General features: G+C 44.3%; 1 non-coding gene across 1 annotated transcript; it reads right to left on the reverse strand.

Moving 5' to 3' along the window:
- Positions 1-509: 509 nt before the first annotated feature.
- LOC121829897 (small nucleolar RNA SNORA67) lies at positions 510-646 on the reverse strand. Its single transcript, XR_006072950.2, has one exon. It is a non-coding gene; the product is annotated as a small nucleolar RNA SNORA67 (small nucleolar RNA).
- Between the last annotated feature and the right edge of the window lie 18,085 nt (positions 647-18,731).

Genomic DNA, 18,731 nt, shown 5'->3' on the forward strand with positions numbered 1-18,731 from the left:
TGTTGTTGTTTTTGGTAAGCTCATGTTGTATGTTGATGAGACTTTATGGATATAAACGTAGGATTTCCCCTTCATTTATTTGTGTGTATGTGTGTGTGTGTGTGTGTGTGTGTGTGTGTGTGTGTGTGTGTGCGTGTGTGCCTGCCATAGCACACATATGTGGATAAGAGAACAGCTTTCAGGCACTGGTTCTTTCCTCCAAACATGAGTGTCCCAAGGATGGAAATCAGTCTGCCAGGTTGGCAGCAGGCACATTTACCATCTTACTCATTCAAATATAGTCACTTTATCGAATAATGAAATTGTGGCAACTTGAGGTATGGGTGAATCAGAACCTAGCATTTTATAAATAACTATATATCTTTTTTTTTTCACTGTGTAGCCCTGGCTCTCCTGGAACTCACTTTGTAGGCCAGGTTGGCCTTGAACTCACAGAGATCTTCCTGCCTCTGCCTCCTGTGTGCTGAGATTAAAGGCGTGAGATCACTGCCCAGCAATTTTTTATTCATATATGTAGGCAGTCAAAGACAGGAAAAAAATAATCATCCCTTGCTCTACAAGGACCTCAGGCATGCCAGGTCTTCTTCCAAGTTGCCATGTTCCTGAGAAGGGCACTAGTTAGCTCCTTGAAGAGGGAATCACCTTCTCTCTCTCTCTCTCTCTCTCTCTCTCTCTCTCTCTCTCTCTCTCTCTCTCTCTCTCACACACACACACACACACACACACACACACACACACACACACACATTCTCTGAGAAAGACATACAGTGTATTTTTATCATATCCAGCCTTTTCATCCAACTCTTCCCAGACCCACCCCACTTCCTTACCTAACCAACTTTGTGTCCTCACTTAAAAAACAACAATAACAACAACAGATCTGATTTGTGCTTCTCAGGGGGCTATGGGCTCATCCTCCGGAGTCTGGTTGGCCTAGCAAGGACAACAACCTGAAAGAAGTGGACTCTCCCTCTCCCAGCAGCTGTCAATTGCTTCTTAGCCAGGAGTGCCCACTTCACCTCTCTATGCTGGGGTTGTGTTTGACTTCAGCTTGTGCAGGCCTTGTGCATCCTGCCCCGGCCACGGTGAGCTCATCTGTGCAGACGTCCTGTTGTGTCTGGAGAAGTGTCATTGTAATCATCTACCGCCTGCTAGCTCTTACAGTCTTTCCACCCGCTCTTCCTCGGTGCTCCCTGAACCCTGGGAGGAAGGAGTGTGATATGCATCCCATTTAGGGCCGAGCAGTCTGCAGTCTCTTATTCTCAGCACCTTGATCAGTTGTGGGTCTTTGTGTTGATTGCCGCTAGTGTAAAAAGAAGCTCCTTTGATGAGGGTTGAGAGGAGCACTTATCTAGAGGTGTATGCCAAGAAGTCCTTTGGGAAGCCTGGATTTTTTGTAGGTGGGCCCTGGGGATCACCTCATGTCTTTGTGATCACAAGGCAAGCATTTTACCAACTGAGCCGCCCTCCCAGCTGTTTAGATGTTTTTGTATGATGCGTGTGTCATCTATGCCTCAGCCATTTAAATAATAAGTGTTCCTTGGCTACAAGAATCCAGTTCCTTGTGTTGTTGGGGAGATGAGAGGTAAGGCAAAGAGGATGTGTGGTGGGTCGTCCATAACAATTTAGTTTGTGGATCATTGTGTGCCTATAAAAAGGTTTTTTGTTTTGTTTTGCTTTGTGTGTGTGTGTGTGTGTGTGTGTGTGTGTGTGTGTGTGTGTGTGTGTTTTATGTCTTTTCTATGTAGCCCTGACTGTCCTGGAAATTATTATTATTATTACTATTATTATTATTGATTTAAATATATTTTTAGTACTGATCACATAGCCTCCATCATCAGGAGGCAGAGAGAGATGAATGCTGGCGTTCAGCTCATGTTCCCATTTTTATTCCATGTGGGATCTGAGCCCCGGGGATGGTGCCAGCCACATTCAGGGTGGGTCTCCCATCTTCAGTTAACCTTTTCTGAAAGCACCATCATAGATATATACTCAGAGGAGTGTTTCCATGGTGATGACATCTCATCAAGTTGACAATTAAGACCTACTACCATATAACATCCATGTATTTCCTGGCACAGTCAGCTGAGAGGAACAGAAAGCATTGGCACGCCAAAAGCAACAAGCACCCCTGGCACTCGGATCTTGCCTTATAGAACTATTGTGTGATACAAGGAGCCAGGGATCCTTGGAGAAGTAGATCATCCTGAGCCCGGGACAGACAGTACCGGAGATGAGCTGGGGTATCCTGCAGTGCCAGAAGTAAAGAAGTGGTTAAGACAGAGATTAGCACGCATGCCTTTAATCCTAGCACTTGGGAGGCAGAGGCAGGCGGATATCTGTGAGTTCGAGGCCAGCCTGGTCTAAAAAGTGAGTTCCAGGAAAGGCGCAAAGCTACACAGAGAAACCCTGTCTTGAAAAACCAATAAATAATAAATAAATAAATAAATAAATAAATAAATAAATAAATAAATAAATAAATACAGAGATTAGCAGTTGACGGTGTGTATCAATAGGACACCACTCAGAAGCCAAGTGAGTGATCCCCCAGTGGCCAAAACTGGGATAATCTGGGGAAGGGGGGATGGACATCGGAAAATAATATTGGATTATAGCCCAAGGGTAAGCTAAGAGCCTCCAAGTCTGTATTGATGCAAATAATATTGAATGAGTAAACAGGAAAGTGGGGGAGGAGAGGCCAGTTCCCTGTACGGTAGAATCTCACACAAATGGTGCCTATATCCTATGACTTATGTGTGGTCAGTGTGTGATGATCTCATTCCACAGAGGGTCTTCACCCCAGCATGCAAAGGCTCTTGACGGCTTTCATGTATCCTTCCAGTGGCCTCTGGCTGAGGTAGCTAAATTATGAAGATGGTGGTATTACTCGTTGTCTTCTCCCCCGGGTCATTTTGACACTATTGGGATCCTTCTCCCAGAACAGAGCTGTTTCTCTAGTCAGAGAGCAAGATGATCTGATAAACTCCATGTCTACAAGGGTGGTGCTTCCTCCATGGGGACGGCCTGTCTCCAGTTTGCTTGTGCTCCTCACTAAAGATGTAGACGTCTTCACTGACACCTACATCTCCTCATGAGCCCTTCTGGGGCTGAGGAACCAGAATGTAGTGAGAGGCAGAAAAAACAGGAATCTGTATTTTTTTTTTAATTGAAAAACCTCTCAGGTGATTCTCACAGCTGATGTTAAAGCTTCAAAGTGATAGTTATAGAAATGTGTCACTTTGGCAGAAGGAAAGAGTTTATGACTATGTATCCCAGCTGGGCGGCGGCGGCGGCGGCAGCAGCGCACGCCTTTAATCCCAGTACTCGGGAGGCAGAGGCAGGGGGATCTCTGTGAGTTCAAGGCCAGCCTGGGCTTGAGTTCCAGGAAAGGCACCAAAACTACACAGAGAAACCCTGTCTTAAAAAACAAAAACAAAAAACAAACACACAAACAAAAAAGACTATGTATCCCAAGGGATGGTAAGAAGTACCCATAATCCCATGGCTGGGAGACTGAGAAAGGGGAACTATAAGTCCAAGGCTAGTCCACGCTGTATACCAAACCCTTGCCAAAGGAGAGGGAGGGAGAGAAGGAAGAGAGGAGGGAGGGGGATGGAAATACCGTAAGGTAGAAATTGTTTCATCATTCTACAATCCTTCTGACCTTTTTTCAGAAGACAATAGCATAGATAAAAGGGAAAGAGATTAGAACCAACCTATAGGACACTAAGGGCCAGGGAACAGTTGAGTGACAGGGTATACACACTCAGCACATGCTGGGCCTTAAGCTCTGGACCCAGCACACTACTGGAAAAATACATAAAAATTAATCAAATAAAATGGACCTTGTTGGGATTGTTTATTCAAAACAATCAAATGCAAGGCTATAGGGAAAAGTAAATCTTGATTACATACTGATCACTATTAAGGAATTTGTGTTAATTTTGTTATATTGATTTATGCAAAAAGATACTCCTTCCTGTTTTAGACATATTTAAGCTGAGGGGGGATAGGCATTGCTTGATATCTGGTGTTTGCATTATAATTCTATCTGGACCAGCAAGATGGCTCCGTGGGTGAAGGTGCTGGTCCCTGAGCCCAACAACCTGAGTTTGGTCCCCATGATCACGATGAAAAGAAGAGAGCAGACTCTCTCAAGTTGTCCTCCAGCCTCCATGAGCCACCATCATCCCTCCCACACCCTGCAATGTTAAGTAAATAAAGAGATCAATAAATGTAAATTTAAAATATATATCCTACAGAAAAAAAAAAAAAGCCGTGAGTTGGTTGTGTGAAATGGAGCATGCGTGGTAGATGGAATGATTCTGGGAGGTGTGTGATGGGCACAGGAGGTTTGCTGGACTCTCAAGTTTTTAATAGGTTTGAAATATTTTAGAGAAAATTGCCACACATATATCTAAGGAAATGGAAATATATGATCCCACGGAATGAGATGCCAATTCTGGGAAAATGGTCTGGAGGATCCTTACAAAGTTAAATACAATCCTAATTCATGGAATTCTACTTCTAGCTGCATACGCAGGGGCTACAAACAGGCACTCTAACACATATATGCACGTGCAAAATAACACTATTCACAAGAGCCAAAAGGTGGGAACAGTTCAATCGCTTATCAACACACGAGTGGATAAACAAAATGTGTGTGTGTGTGTGTGTGTGTGTGTGTGTGTGTGTGTGTGTAATGAAACTTGGAAACAGTACACCAAGTGAAGTAAGCCAAACATAAGAAATATGTTATATCATGTCTATTATCTGAGATATTTAGAATGAAAAAATCCATACAGCCAAAATAATTAAAATTGAGACACTGAAAAGTTAAGCTAGAGACTGAGTGAGGGGAATAATCAACGGTTGCTGAATGGGTACAGAGATGTCTAGATGCAGGTGGTAGCATTGAGGATACGTTGAGTCTCATCAGAGTGTGTAAGTATGTTGCGTGAATTTAACCATATTTAAAAATGAAAGCTCACAGTCAAGCCATTAGAGTGAAGGACTGGGTTATGATATGATGTTGGGGTACCTCACACCAACACCCTCACATCCGTGTGAGCTGAGGGTCCACGCTTTTTTCTTGTCTCTGACCATTGGAAATGGTGACAAATGAGGGCAATGTAACAGTGGCTGGGCTGATAGACATTACCTTTGATAAGTGCACATCATAATTTAGCTCTGTTAGCTTCTTTGGTTCCTTGGTGTTTGCTTGTTTGTTTAAGTAATTACATTGCCAGGTCTAGAGTCCTTACTCAGGAAAAACACATTGTTGATGTTTAATTACATGAAATCCACAGATTCAGACTGAATTTTAATGTGTTATAGATTACCACTGACAGCACCATTCATCCCACTTAACAATTACACCTGGCAGATGGGAGGAACAGGGGTGGCAGAGAGCTCGTCAGCACAAATGCCTTCCCAGTTGGAAGATCACCTTAAGCACCAACATATAGATGTCTTGATGTCAAATCAGCCAAAAACCCAAACCAAGCAGCCTGAACGCATGGACAGTGGTCTACACCTACAGGCAAGAATCCCACTGGCCTGTGACACATGACACTGTCTTCTGTGTTAAGTGATGACTTCTGTGTTAAGTTAAAAGCCTGGGCCTGTCAGGACACCTGTAATCTCAGCACTTGGGAGGCAGAGGCAGGAGGATGACTCAAGGTTAGTCTCAGCTCTCGAGGTTAGTCTCAGCTGCAGAGTGAGTCTGAGGCCAGAGTGGACTACGTGAGACCCTGTCTTACAAGGCTATCTATTATTAATGTGTGTGTGTGTGTGTGTGTGTGTGTATGTGTGTATGTGTGTGTGTGTGTGTGTGTGTGTGTGATCTGTATGTGACTAAGAGCACATGGAGGTCAGAGGTCAACTTTCACGAGTTGGTTCTGCCTTTCTGCTATGGGTTCTGGAGATGGAACTCAGGCTTCTTAAACATGAATTAACTTGTGGGGGGGTACACCTACGTGCCTAGGTGAGCTTGCATGTGAATACATATTGGTGTGGGGGCCAGAGGTCAGCCTTAGTGTTGTTCCTCATAGTCATCCTCTGCTTTTTATTTGTTTGTTTCTTTGAGACAGGGTTTCCACTGTGTGGCTCTGGCCAACCTAGAACTCAATATGTAAACCAGGCTGACCTTGACTTCACAGAGATCAGACTCTGCCTCCTTAGCTCTGGAACTAAAGACATGTGCCACCAAGCCTGGCTCCTTATTTTTTGAGAGTGTCTCTTTCTGAACTGGGATTTGCCCAGTTTCACAAAGCGGGCTGGCCGGCCAGCAAGCTCTCTGCACACCCCCAGTGCTGGGATGCCAAGCACATGCCCCCATGCTGCCTACTGATGTGGGCACTGGTGACCAGACTCAGGCCCTCCTGTTTGACATGTTCCTGGACTGAGCCATCTGCTCCCCAGCCCATGTGTGTTTTCCTTCCCGGCCCCAATACTTCTTCCTTCCCTTTAACCTGCCTTCACTTCTGTCGTTAGGAACACATCGATCGATCTATCACATCTTCTACAAACGGGGGCATCCGTTTTCATGGAAGGAGGCTGCACCAGCTGACCTCAGTGTGAATTAAAACATATCGAAGCACTGGAGTTTCAGAGTTGCCAGGCCTCCTCCTGTATGGGGAAGGGCTGCTCTATTTCCACTCGTCCTCCTGCAAGAGATTAGCAGCTCGAAATCACTTTGACATCCTCAGTTACTCTACTCATACCACAGGGAGATTTAATTCCAGCCTGTGAAATTGTAATTGCTTCTCAAGGAGAAGTGAGGAATCCTGGGTGATGGCCACAGCCAAGCTCAGTGTCAGAGTCGCCAGTCGCTGCCACATCAGATATGACTTGCTGTTATTCAAAAATCACTCGGGCTTTCCAGACGGGACGCGGAACTGGGGAGGGAAAGCAAATTAACAGAAGCTGTCAGCTGTTCAGAAGAGCACAGACAGCAGTGTGACAGAGGTGGGTGACTTCCCATCAGAAAGGGAACTTTTTCCCCCGCGCTAGTTTAAGATAAAGAGTTTCGCAAACAAATTTCATGACTTTAGGTATGCGGCTAAATGATGTCACTACGAAGCCATGATAAGCTGAAGTCTGACAATTTCTAGTCAGTGATTCTTGGAAAGTGTTGGGCGAAAAAAGGAGCAGGTTTTGAAGAGTAATTAAAATAATGAAGATAACATGTCCATGTCAGATTGAGGCTTACACTGGATTAAAATGACCTGCTACTGAAGGTAAAACTGTCTTGAGAAGTTGCTTCCCAGCTAGGGCTGGAGAAAGTAGAAACTGGAGTCACCACAGCTGATCCCCAAGTATTTAAAGACAGGGAGGTTAACTGCAGTGGGAAGGGGACCTGGAACCTTCTAGAGACGGGAGAGTGCTGGTCAGAGCTAAGTCATGCTGCTCTTCTAAAGGACTGAAAGAAAAGAGAAGGGCTGAATGTCATTCTTCTCTCCCTTCATTCTTTTTGATTTTAGAGTATGTTGCATGTACCTGTGTGACTGTACACACCATGTGGACACCAGACCAGGATGGCAAGTATCTTCCTCTAGACAGGCTTTTTCATCAAGACAAGAGCTTGCCATATCAGCTAGGCTGGCCGGCCGGCCAGTGAGCTCTCAGCATCCTCTGTCTCTGTCTCCCAAATCTGGGGGTTACAGGCATTGACAGCCATGCCTAGCTTTGAACTCGGATTCTCATGCTTCCTGAGCAAGTGTGCTTGCCCATTGAGACACATTCCCATCCCTCTAAATGCATTTTTTTAATGAAAAATATTGATTCTGTGGCATTGTCTATTTCTTTTAGGATTATAGAAAATTCAGTGGGGTATGGTGGTATATGCCTATAATCTCATCACCCTGTAGGCAAGACGATCAATAATTCAAGGGTAGCCTAGGCTACATTGAGAGTTCTAGGTCAGCCTAAACTACATACATTGTGAGTCTTTCTAAAAAATAATCCAAGGGTGAGAGATGTGAGTCAGTGGTAGAGCACTTGGCCAGTGTGTCCTAGGCTCTGGGATTGATCCCCAAGCATCAAGAAAGAATTTCAGATAATCCAGACATGGATTTTACTTTTCCTTATTTGATGAATTTTATAGCCAATTTCAAGTGCCAGAGTTCACCTTCATAAAAGGAAACTTTAATTAACAGGCAGGAGTGCCCAATCTCTGCTTTTTCAATAAAAAGAAGTAGAAAGGGATTGGTTTTGTTACTGCTCCCATTCCGCCCTGTTCCCTTCTGTCACTATGGTTACCAGCTGAGCAACTGTTTGCTGAGACACATTCGTACACCTTGTGGGGGTACACTATGATAATTCAGTATAGAAACACAAGCCAGGTGTGGCGGTACACACCTGTAATCCTAGCACTTAAAAGGCTGAGTGTGAGACCAGCCAGAGTACATAGCAAAATCCTGACGCCAGAGAACCTAAACTGTTAGTCTTGCTCTAACCAATGTTTTAATCTTTCACAAAACAGCTCACCCCTTCTCTGTGTCTGTGAGTCTACTGAGTATCTCTCCTTCCCCTCCCCCTCCACTCTTCCAGTCTCAGTGACCATTCCCTTCTTCCAGGAGATCAACCATTTAGTTTCCACAAATGAGCAAGCCCATGTCACTGGCTTATTAATGTAATGGTCCTCTGTGTGTCTGCAAATGACAAAAATCTCATGATTTTTTGTGGTTGAATAATATTTCACTCTACATCTACATCTGCATTTCCATGATAATACCACAGTATGACTCAGCTTAGGTGGGTGAAAAACACACACAGGCCAGCCTGGGTCCTCACAGTCCGGGGTAGCTGAAGACATCTACAGGCCCGCCTCGTGCCTTGCAGTGTTTTGTGGGCAGGTGCCATTATGATGAGCAAGTATATGATAGAAAAATGAGAAGCAGAATGATTCGCGTGCTGTGGAAAGAGGCAGAACTGAAGAAACAAAGAAGGTGAGGAACTGACTGGTGTGGGTGGCCGGCTTGCTCCCTGAGGACAAGGTGACATCTGGATCCAGACTGCTACCATGTCTGGGGCCGTGGTCCTACTGCATCTGATATCTGTGTTGCTGTCCATGGTCCGTGTTACCAAAGGGGACCATAGGAACCAAGCCTGTTGAAATTCAAGGGCTGTGCTGAGCTGGCCCTGCCCCTTGCTGGATTCTGTCACAGGAGATCTGGCCCCACCCCTCAGGGGATAGCTAGCTCCCACACTTGTGAGAGATGGCCTCACCATGGGTATAGAAGAGCTGGCCCTGATAGCATGTGCCTAGGAGAGCTGGCTCCGCATCTCGTCTGAGCGGTGTGGTCCCAGGGGTCTGGACTGACCAGCTCAGCTACCTCCCAGACACACATCCTGGCCTTGGGTTGGCCCACCCTAACATCTACCACATCTATGACCTACTGGAGTGCATGAAGGGACAATTGTCCTGTGGAGTGATAGGCAAGGGATCTCCATGACTCCGGGCAACAGTAGGATGTCCAAGGAGTTTCGGTGAGTGTCCAGTGATGATGGTTTGCCAGAGGCCTTGAACCAGACCAATGCCTCATTGCAATGAACATTTGTGTGTAGGGCTGACTGGACAAAAGGGTGTATACTGTGTGGCACACTGCAGATCCCAATGCCACTAGGAAGAATTTAGAGGTGTAGGAGAGATGGGAAAGAAGGGGAAGCAAGGTGGTTTTTAATTAATTTGGGGGGGTTTCTTTGGGGGTGATGTTAAAGGGGTGAGGGGCAGGTATGGAGGGCCTGGGAGGTGAACAGGATTGGGATGCATGATGTGAAATTCCCAAAGAATCAATAAAGAACTATGTTATGTCTAAAAAAATTTAAATACCACATTATGTAGTAGGGAATCTTATATTTCTATCTGGTAGATAGACATGCAGATACAACTTAGATCCCCTCCCCTCTCTCTCTGAGAGAGAGAGAGAGAGAGAGAGAGAGAGAGAGAGAGAGAGAGAGAGAGAGAGATTGCTCAGTTTTTTTCCATTCATCCACTGATGGTCATCCAGGTTGATCACATCTTACTAATATGAATAGGACCACCATAAACATGGGCTTTTTTTGTTTTCCTGACTTTATACCCTTTGTATATATACTCAGTGGTGTGGTCAGCTGGTCCCATTTTCAGTTTTTAAACAACCAGCTGTACTGTTTTTATGTAATGGCTGTGTTGTTATTCCCACCAACATGTCTAAGAGTTCTCTGAATCCTTACTAGCATTGTTATTTTTTTGTCTTGCTGATGACAGCTATTCTACCGGGGACAGAGACATCTAGGGATGTGGCTTAGTAGAGTATTCACCAAGCATTCAGTGTGCCCTAGGTTCTAACTCTCATGAGGTGATGTCTCCTGTAGTCTTGATTTCCACTTCTCTGCCATTTGTGAGCCTTTGCTTGAGAAGTACCTATTCAGATCTTATTATAGTTTTTAAAAGTAATTAAGTTTCTTTTTGTTTTGTTTTTGTTTTTCAAGACAGGATTTCTTTGTGTAGCCTTGGTTATTCTGGAACTAGCTCTGTAGACCAGGCTGGTCTCAAATTCACAGAGATCTACCTGCCTCTGCCTCTTGAGTGCTGGGATCAAAGGCATGCACCATCATTGCCCAGCATCATTTATAAATTTTAATTGAAATATTATATCATTTACACCCTTTCTAACCTTTCCCATGTCCCTTCTTACTTCACCTCAAATTCATGGCCTTGTTTTTTTTATTATTATTGTTACATATATATTTGTAAATGTATAAATACAACTTGCTGGGTTCAGTTAGTGTTGCTTCTATGTATATGATTTCAGAGCTGATCTCTTGTTATTGGATAACCAATTAGTGGGCTTATCCCTGGGGAAGACTAATTCTGCCTTTCTCATGAGTCCTAAGTTACCTCTAGTTCTTTGTCTGAGGGTGGGGCTCCTTTTTTTTTCATTTACCCTTTTGATGTTAGCTTGTCTGTTAGTGCTGTCATTACTAGGTGTTTAGGAAGTCATATTGCTGTGGTATCGTAGATGTCATTTCTAGGAGACATACTCTCACAGCAGACTTCATGGTCCTCTGGCTCTTACAACCTTCCCACCCTCTCTTTCCCAGTGTTCTCTGAGCCTTGGGCACAGGGGTTGTGCTGTAGATGTATTGAGGCTGCCAGCCCAGGACCGGTTGTCCGCTGTATTTTGACCAGTTGTATGTTTCTGTGATGGTCTCCATCTGCTCAAAGTGAAGCTTCTCTGATGAGGGGCGAGGGCTACCCCTCTCTATGGGTATGAGGATAAGTGTTTAGAATGCAGCTAGGAACTGTGCTGGTCTAGTAAACTGCGAGGAGTGGGTTCCCCTCTAAGACTCATGACCTCATTAACCCCGGATAGTTGCCTAAGTTTCCAGTACCAGGCAGGACTGACTTCCCTTCTGTGAACAGGCCGTAAGTCAGGACAGACACAGCTTGAATCATCCAAGTCCCGTGTCTAAAGTACATGGTGTCTTCAGCAATAGGTACTCACCATCAACTTGTGGGGGCAACCAAGGGCGACAGCAATAGCCTGTGTTGTTTTGGAGTCCTTGGATTTCCCTTGTCAACAACTCTAAAAGAGGTTTCTCAAGCCTAGAGCTGTTTTTTTTTGTTTGTTTGTTTGTTTGTTTGATGATTTATGGTTCTTGAGTAGAAAATTTGTCAGCCTAAGTAGCATAGCATAAGTTCATTTAAGATACATATGTATTCATATACACTTATGCATGCTATATGCAATTTTAGGTAAATAAAAGTATCTTTCCTTAAGGTCTTTCCAAACATTCTTAGTATTATTTATTCCTCCTCCCATCTACCCCTTCTGTGTTAACATCCCTCTGTTTTCCCAAATAAAACCTTCTTCTCCATTGTTGTGGTTTGGAAGAAAATGGCCCCCAAAGGGAGTGGTCTTGTTGGAGGAAGTATGTCACAGAGGAGGTGAACTGTGAGGTCTCATATATGCTCAAACTGTGCCTAGTGAGACAGGCTACTTCCTGTTGCCTTCGGGTCAAGATATAAGTACTCTCAGCTACTTCTCCAGCACCAAGTCTGCCTGCATGTTGCCTTGCTTCCCAGCCATGACAATAAGGGACTAAACCTCTGAACTGTAAGCGTTTTCCTTTATAAGAGTTGGCATGGTTATGGTGTCTCTTCACAGCAATAGAAACCATAACTAAGACATCCATTTTCCCATTTCTCCCTTTAGATCATTTGTATATTAGTAATCTCTCTGGTGCTCCCCATGATATCTTTTCACTTTCTTGGTTTCCATGGTTCCTCCAGGTCATATACTCATACCTGAAGATTTGGAGTTAGGACCCACAGACGAGAGGGAACATGAAGTATTTGACTTTCGGACCTGGGTTACCTCAGTCAGTGTAATAGTTTCTAGTTCCATCCATTACTTGTAAAGTTCATCATTAGTTTTTCAGCTTTTTGAGAATTCTCCACACTGGTTTACAGAGTACCTAGGGAATCAGGGTGCAGTCACAGCGACAGTGAGTGAGAGTCCTCTTTTCCTACACCCTCCACATATCTGCTTCCAGTTGGGTGCATCTTGGCCCATTCTGACTGGGATAAGACAAAACAGCAAAGTTGAACATTTGTGCAAGGTGATAGATATGGGCATAATTTCATTCTTCAGCATGTGGGCATCCAGTTTTTTCTCTCCAAATGAATAAAATATTGTTAATTAGAAGGAAGAAAATTTAAGTTCTGTCTGTCTGTCTGTCTCTCCCTCTCTCTCTCCCTGATGGTAGGAACTGAACCTCATAGATGTTAGACAAGCACTCTTCCTCCGATAAGCAACTTTCTACCACTGAGCTCTACCTCTATCCCATGTTCCTTTTTAGCACCAATATTTTATGAGTGAAATTTACTTGTAACCGTGCCAGAGCATCTGTGTGAGGTCTCCCGTAACCATTAGAATAGAATCTAGAAGACCCTAAATGTGATGACATGTGACAGTCGTCTGAGGTATGTTCGATTTGTTTTGTTTCACAGGGAAAGCCAAGTGGTTTATTACATTATGTGTGGACACTCTGAACCCAAACCTAAGGGTGCAACAAATGGATATCTGATTTGAAAAAGAGTTATCCCAGTTCCTCTCAAAGCCCATGCTGGACCCTTCTCCATTTTTTAGCAGACCTCTGAAACCTTGGGCCCTTCACCGAATGCCTTTGGTCATCTGTTGTCTGTGTATGTTGAGCTCTTGTTCCATTAATTCATTCTTTGAGCCCTGCCTTGGCATGGATAAGTCACATGATACAGTAGTGAGGCTACAAAAAGTAAATGCCATGCTTTAGCATCTCTACACCAAAACTAGTCTTTCCTGGGATCTTTGCTCAGGCTTTAGGGATCTTCTCTTAGAAATTCTCTCAATGAGAGGCCTGCCTTTAAGCAAGTAGGTTGGGTCTTTCCGACTTCTGGCTCCCTGTGTGCAGTAAGTGGTCTATCTCACAGGCTCTGAGAGCCTCTGCCCTTACTCTTTGCTGATCTACAGGTTCTCCCCTCCCACTTTTCTGAGAAACATCAGGTTCTAGCTGAAGCCAAAGGACATGAGCCAGTTCCCATTTTTTCCCAAGCACCGAGACAGAGCAATCACTTTGCAGTCAACTCAAATCTCGACTGAATTTCAAACAGTACTGCAGAGAATTTGAGTTCCCTGACACATTACAGAGCAACAGAGGCTGTTTAGGGCTGATTACCAGAAGACAGCCGGTAGTGACTTTTTACAGCTTTGCGTTTGTGTTTTCAGTGTTCAGTTACCACAGGTTTTGCTTTTAATATTAATTGGAGTTGCAACGGTTCCTTGGATAGACAGCTTGGCTTTGCCACATAGCACGAGGGCAAGCTGCTGTTAAATTGCCTTTTCCTTCTCACTTTCTTTTTGATTTGGAAGTCGACAGCATTAAAAACATTCTTCTACCTGAATTCGCACCATTTTGACCCACTCCATTTTCTTACAGCCTTTTTTTTTCTTCTTCTTCTTCTTCTTTTTTTTTTTTTTTTTTATCATTTTCACAGCTCTGGGCAATCTAATCAGATTGATAAGATTAAATGTCCTAGACCTGTGGTCAGCTGACTTTTGCTTAAGATTGGAACATTCAACCTTCCTATCTTCAAAAGCCTTGGAGGGTCTTGGTTAGGAGGGGGAAAAAAAGAAAAGGGATCTTAATTGAAGGCTTGGAGATTTTATCTTGCAAGGATGGGGTCAGAGACCTTACCTTTGGAAGGAGTACATGAGAAGAAAATTATTGGAGAATCAGATATTAAAAACAAACAAACAAAAATCCTGGGGAGATGGAGCAGTGAAAGGCTCATCACAGCAGATCTTTCATTGTGGGGAGGGGCTTCTTTTTAATACAGCTTTCTGATAAAATACTCAACACCCCATCTGTGCTCTGGCAAATTTTGTGTCAACTTGACATAAACCATAGCTATCTGAGAGGAAGAAACTGTAATTAATAAAATGTTTCCATAAGATCGGACTGCAGATCTCATCTATTTTTCCTTCGATGGGCGATTCATGCATCCTTCCCAGGGTTCTCCCTGCTAGCTAGCCTCCCTGGAGCTGTAGGTTGCAATCTGGTTATCCTTTGCTTTACATCTAGTATCCACTTATGAGTGAGTACATACCATATTTGTCCTTCTGAGTCTGGGTTACCTCACTCAGGATGATATTTCCTAGTTACATCCATTTGCCTGCAAATTTCATGATATCATTGTTTTTCTCTGCTGAGTAATACTCCATTGTGTATATGTACCACATTTTCTTAATCCATTCTTCAGTTGAGGGCCATCTCGGTTGTTTCCAGGTTCTTGCTATTACAAATAATGCTATTATGAACAGAGTTGAGCATGTGTCCTTGTGATATGATTGAGCATTCCTTGGGTATATGCTCAAGAGTGGTATAGCTGGATCTTGAGGAAGATTGATTCTCAATTTTCTGAGAAAGCACCATACTGATTTCCAAAGTGGCTGTACAAGTTTGCACTCCCACCAGCAGTGGAGGAGTGCTCCCCTTGCTCCACATCCTCTCCAACACAACCTGTTTTTAGTGTTTTTGATCTTAGCCATTCTGACAGGTATAAGGCCCCCAGGCAGTGAGATCGGGACCCATCCCTGGTGCATGAACTGGCTTTTTGGAGCCCAGTGCTTAAGGTGTGATACTTTGTGCAGCCTTGGTGCAGGGAGGAGGGGCTTGGACCTACCTCAACAGAATGTACCAGGCTCTGCTGACTCCCCATGGGATACCCTGCCTTGGAGGTGGGAATGGGGGGGATGGTTTGGGTGGAAGACTGGGAGGCAGGAGGAGGAGGATAGGGGAATCTGTGGTTGGTATGTAAAATGAATAAAAAAAATCTCTTAATAATAAGAAAAAGAAAAAGAAAAATCAGGCTACAGGCAAGCCTGTAGAGCATTTCCTTATTTAGTGATTGATGGGGGAGGGCCCAGCCCATTATGGGTAATACCCCCCGGGGCTGGTGGTCCTGGATTCTATAAGAAAGCAGACTAAGCAAGCCAGTAAGCAGCACTCCTCCATGACCTCTGCATCAGTTCCTACCTCAGGGTTCCAGCCTAGTTAGAGTTCCTGCCTTGGTTTCTTTCTATGGACTGTGATTCAGGATATGTAAGTCAAATAAATCCTTTCCTCCCCGTGTTGATTCTGGTCATGTGTTTCATCATGGCACTTAGAAACCCTAACTAAGATATTGTCCATCCTGAATGTTACAAAACAGAGTTTGAGCTGCAGAGATGGTTCAGTTGCAAGAGGCCCTGAGTTCCCTCTCCAGTACCCATGAAAAAAATCAGGTGTGGTGCCAGGTACCTGTGACCTAGTCCCAAAGAGATGAAGACAGAAGGATGCTTGGGGGCATTTGGCCAGTCAGGCTACTATAATCACCAAGCCTTAGGACCCAGTGAGAGACCTTGTCTGAAAAAATGGTGGCCAGCTCCTGGGAAATAACACCTGAGGTTGATTGCTAGCCTCCACATGTATGAGCACACACATGTACCCACACCTACATATGAATACACACACACACACACACACACACACTACTACCACCACCACCACTGAAACAAAACACCAAGAACATCTGCTTTCTACAATCGTATCCCAAGAGAGTTACCATGGATAACTTTTTTGGTAAGCATTCATATCTGTTTATTCGGGACAAAGAACAGGTGTGATAACAATTTGAGACACAGAATGATGAAGTCAATCCTTTAAATCACTGTAGATGAGTGGGGAAGGTAGCAGGTGCTGGAAGGATAGAGTTGCTAGGCTCTCAGAACCATTCTGTGTGGAAGTGCCAAAGGAAAGATTAGATGAAGATAAGATGCTGTGTGTGTCTTACTGAGGCACTTTCTTAATGAAAAGAATGATGCGATCCACACATCCACTTCTGTCTCTGCATTACAGTGCCAATCCCAAGATTGGAACCAGAGTCACCAGTGATGCCAGGGTCAGCCATAACATTAAGAACAGGGATCACTAACACCTGGCTGAGCTGAGACTGGCCTACAACCCTTCTGAAAATGGCCACAACTTGGCTGTGGACAAAGGAATGAGACCAAAGGTAGGGATTTAACTTGTTCTAGGCCTTGCTTCTAGGATCCCAAGGAAGCAATAATTTGTTGTATGGTTCTAGAAGTGTAAAGTGAAAGATGCTCATTGACCTGGAGTACAAATGAGAGAAGCAGCATTTTTTTTTTGGTGCTTTTTTTTTTTTTAATTTTATTTTATTTTACAATACCATTCAGTTTTACATATCAGCCACGGGTTCCCCTATTCTCCCCCTCCCACACCCTCCCCTTACCCCCAGCCTACCTCCCATTCCCACCTCCTCCAGGACAAGTCCTCCCCGGAGGATTGCGATCAACCTGGTAGACTCAGTCCAGGCAGGTCCAGTCCCTTCCTCCCAGACTGAGCCAAGTGTCCCTGCATAAGCTCCAGGTTTCAAACAGCCAACTCATGCAATGAGCACAGGACTTGGTCCCACTGCCTAGTTGCCTCCCAACCTGATCAAGCCAATCAACTGTCTCACCTATTCAGAGGGCCTGATCCAGCTGGGGGCTCCTCAGCCTTTGGTTCATAGTTCATGTGTTTCCATTCGTTTGGCTATTTTTTTTTCAATAATTGAGTTAAACCGAAATTTATTATAAGCCACAGTCGTCCTAGGGACCTCCATGCTATATATACAGCCTCTATGGTTCTATGGGTTGTGGTCTGATTGTTCTTTATTTTATATCTAGAATCCACTTATGAGTGAGTACATACCATGACTGTCCTTCTGGGTTTGGGGAGAAGCAGCATTTTTATACTGTCACTGCTTAGCTTACCAAACGGGGACCTCTTGTTCTGCAGCCAACACAAACAATAACTCCTCCTTGGCTATTGCACGAAATCTATTTCTTAGCATAGTACCAAAACTCTGGGTTTCTGTTGTTATTGCTGCTGTTTTGTTCTGCTGGCTCCAATATATGTTTGTTTGTTTGTTTGTTTGTTTATTTATTTATTTATTTATTTAATGTGTTCTGGGGGAAAGGAAAGCACACACGTGTAATGCCATCCATGTGGAAGTAAGAAGACAGCTTGCAGAAGTCAGTTCTCTCTCCCCTTCCTGTGAGTCCCAGGGATTGAACTCAGGTCAGATTTGGTGGCAGGTGCCCTTACTGGCTGATCCATCTCATCAGCCTTGTTTTACAAGCTCTCATGCAGCTGAGACCTTGAATTTGATATGGACCCAAAAAACGACCTTGTACTTCTGATCCTCCTGCCTCCACCTCAAATGCTAGTATTCAAGAAATGCACTATACCCAGTCTGTGCAGGGCTAGGGATCAAACCCAGGGCTTTGTGAATGCTTGGCAAACAGTCTACCCACTGAGCTAAATCTTCAGCCTCCAAAGTCTTTATAACCAAGACTAGATTATTTCTTAGTCTAATTTTCAGTCCTGTCTCATGGTAACACTTTTCCACATCCCTGACAGAAACCCTGTGTTCATACGTTGTAACTCTCCTTTACCCCTCCCATCTGCCACCCGCAATCTCTATTCTAGGAAACCCAGATGAGCTGACTCACGCAGAATTTGAACTTCTGTATCTTGTTTATTGCAATAAGTATGTGGTCAAGGTTCCCCTGAGGCTGAGGACATGGCTCAGTGGTAGAGTGCATGCTGAGCATGGGTTCAGTCCTCAGCACAAACAGGTGAATGAAAACGGGCTCATCTGCATTGTAACATATCAGGATTTCACTCATTTTCAGGGCAGCACATCACTCTGTTGTATGTACTCATTTTGTTTGTGTGAGGATACCATGGACTCTAGGGTAGTTTTCATATTTGGTAGCTGTGAAGCACATCCCCATGAACACTGGTGTTCAGACTCTTTGAGTCTACTTGCAAGAGTTTTGAGTGTATTGAGGAGTGAAATTGCTTGGTTCTAGGTGTAAATCTTTTTTTGTTTGTTTGTTTTTTGAGACAGGGTTTCTCTGTGTAGTTTTGGTGCCTGTCCTGGATCTCGCTCTGTAGACCAGGCTGGCCTCGAACTCACAGAGATCCGCCTGCCTCTGCCTCCCCAGTGCTGGGATTAAAGGCGTGCGCTGCTGCTGCTGCTGCTGCCGCCGCCGCCGCCGCCGCCGCCGCCGCCGCCGCCACCACCACGGGGTAGCTGTAAATCTTGAGGAATCAATGCTCTAGTTTCCAGTAGCTTACATCATTTGACATTT

Source organism: Peromyscus maniculatus, chromosome 5 (assembly GCF_049852395.1).
Source record: "Peromyscus maniculatus bairdii isolate BWxNUB_F1_BW_parent chromosome 5, HU_Pman_BW_mat_3.1, whole genome shotgun sequence".
Lineage (NCBI taxonomy): Eukaryota > Metazoa > Chordata > Mammalia > Rodentia > Cricetidae > Peromyscus > Peromyscus maniculatus.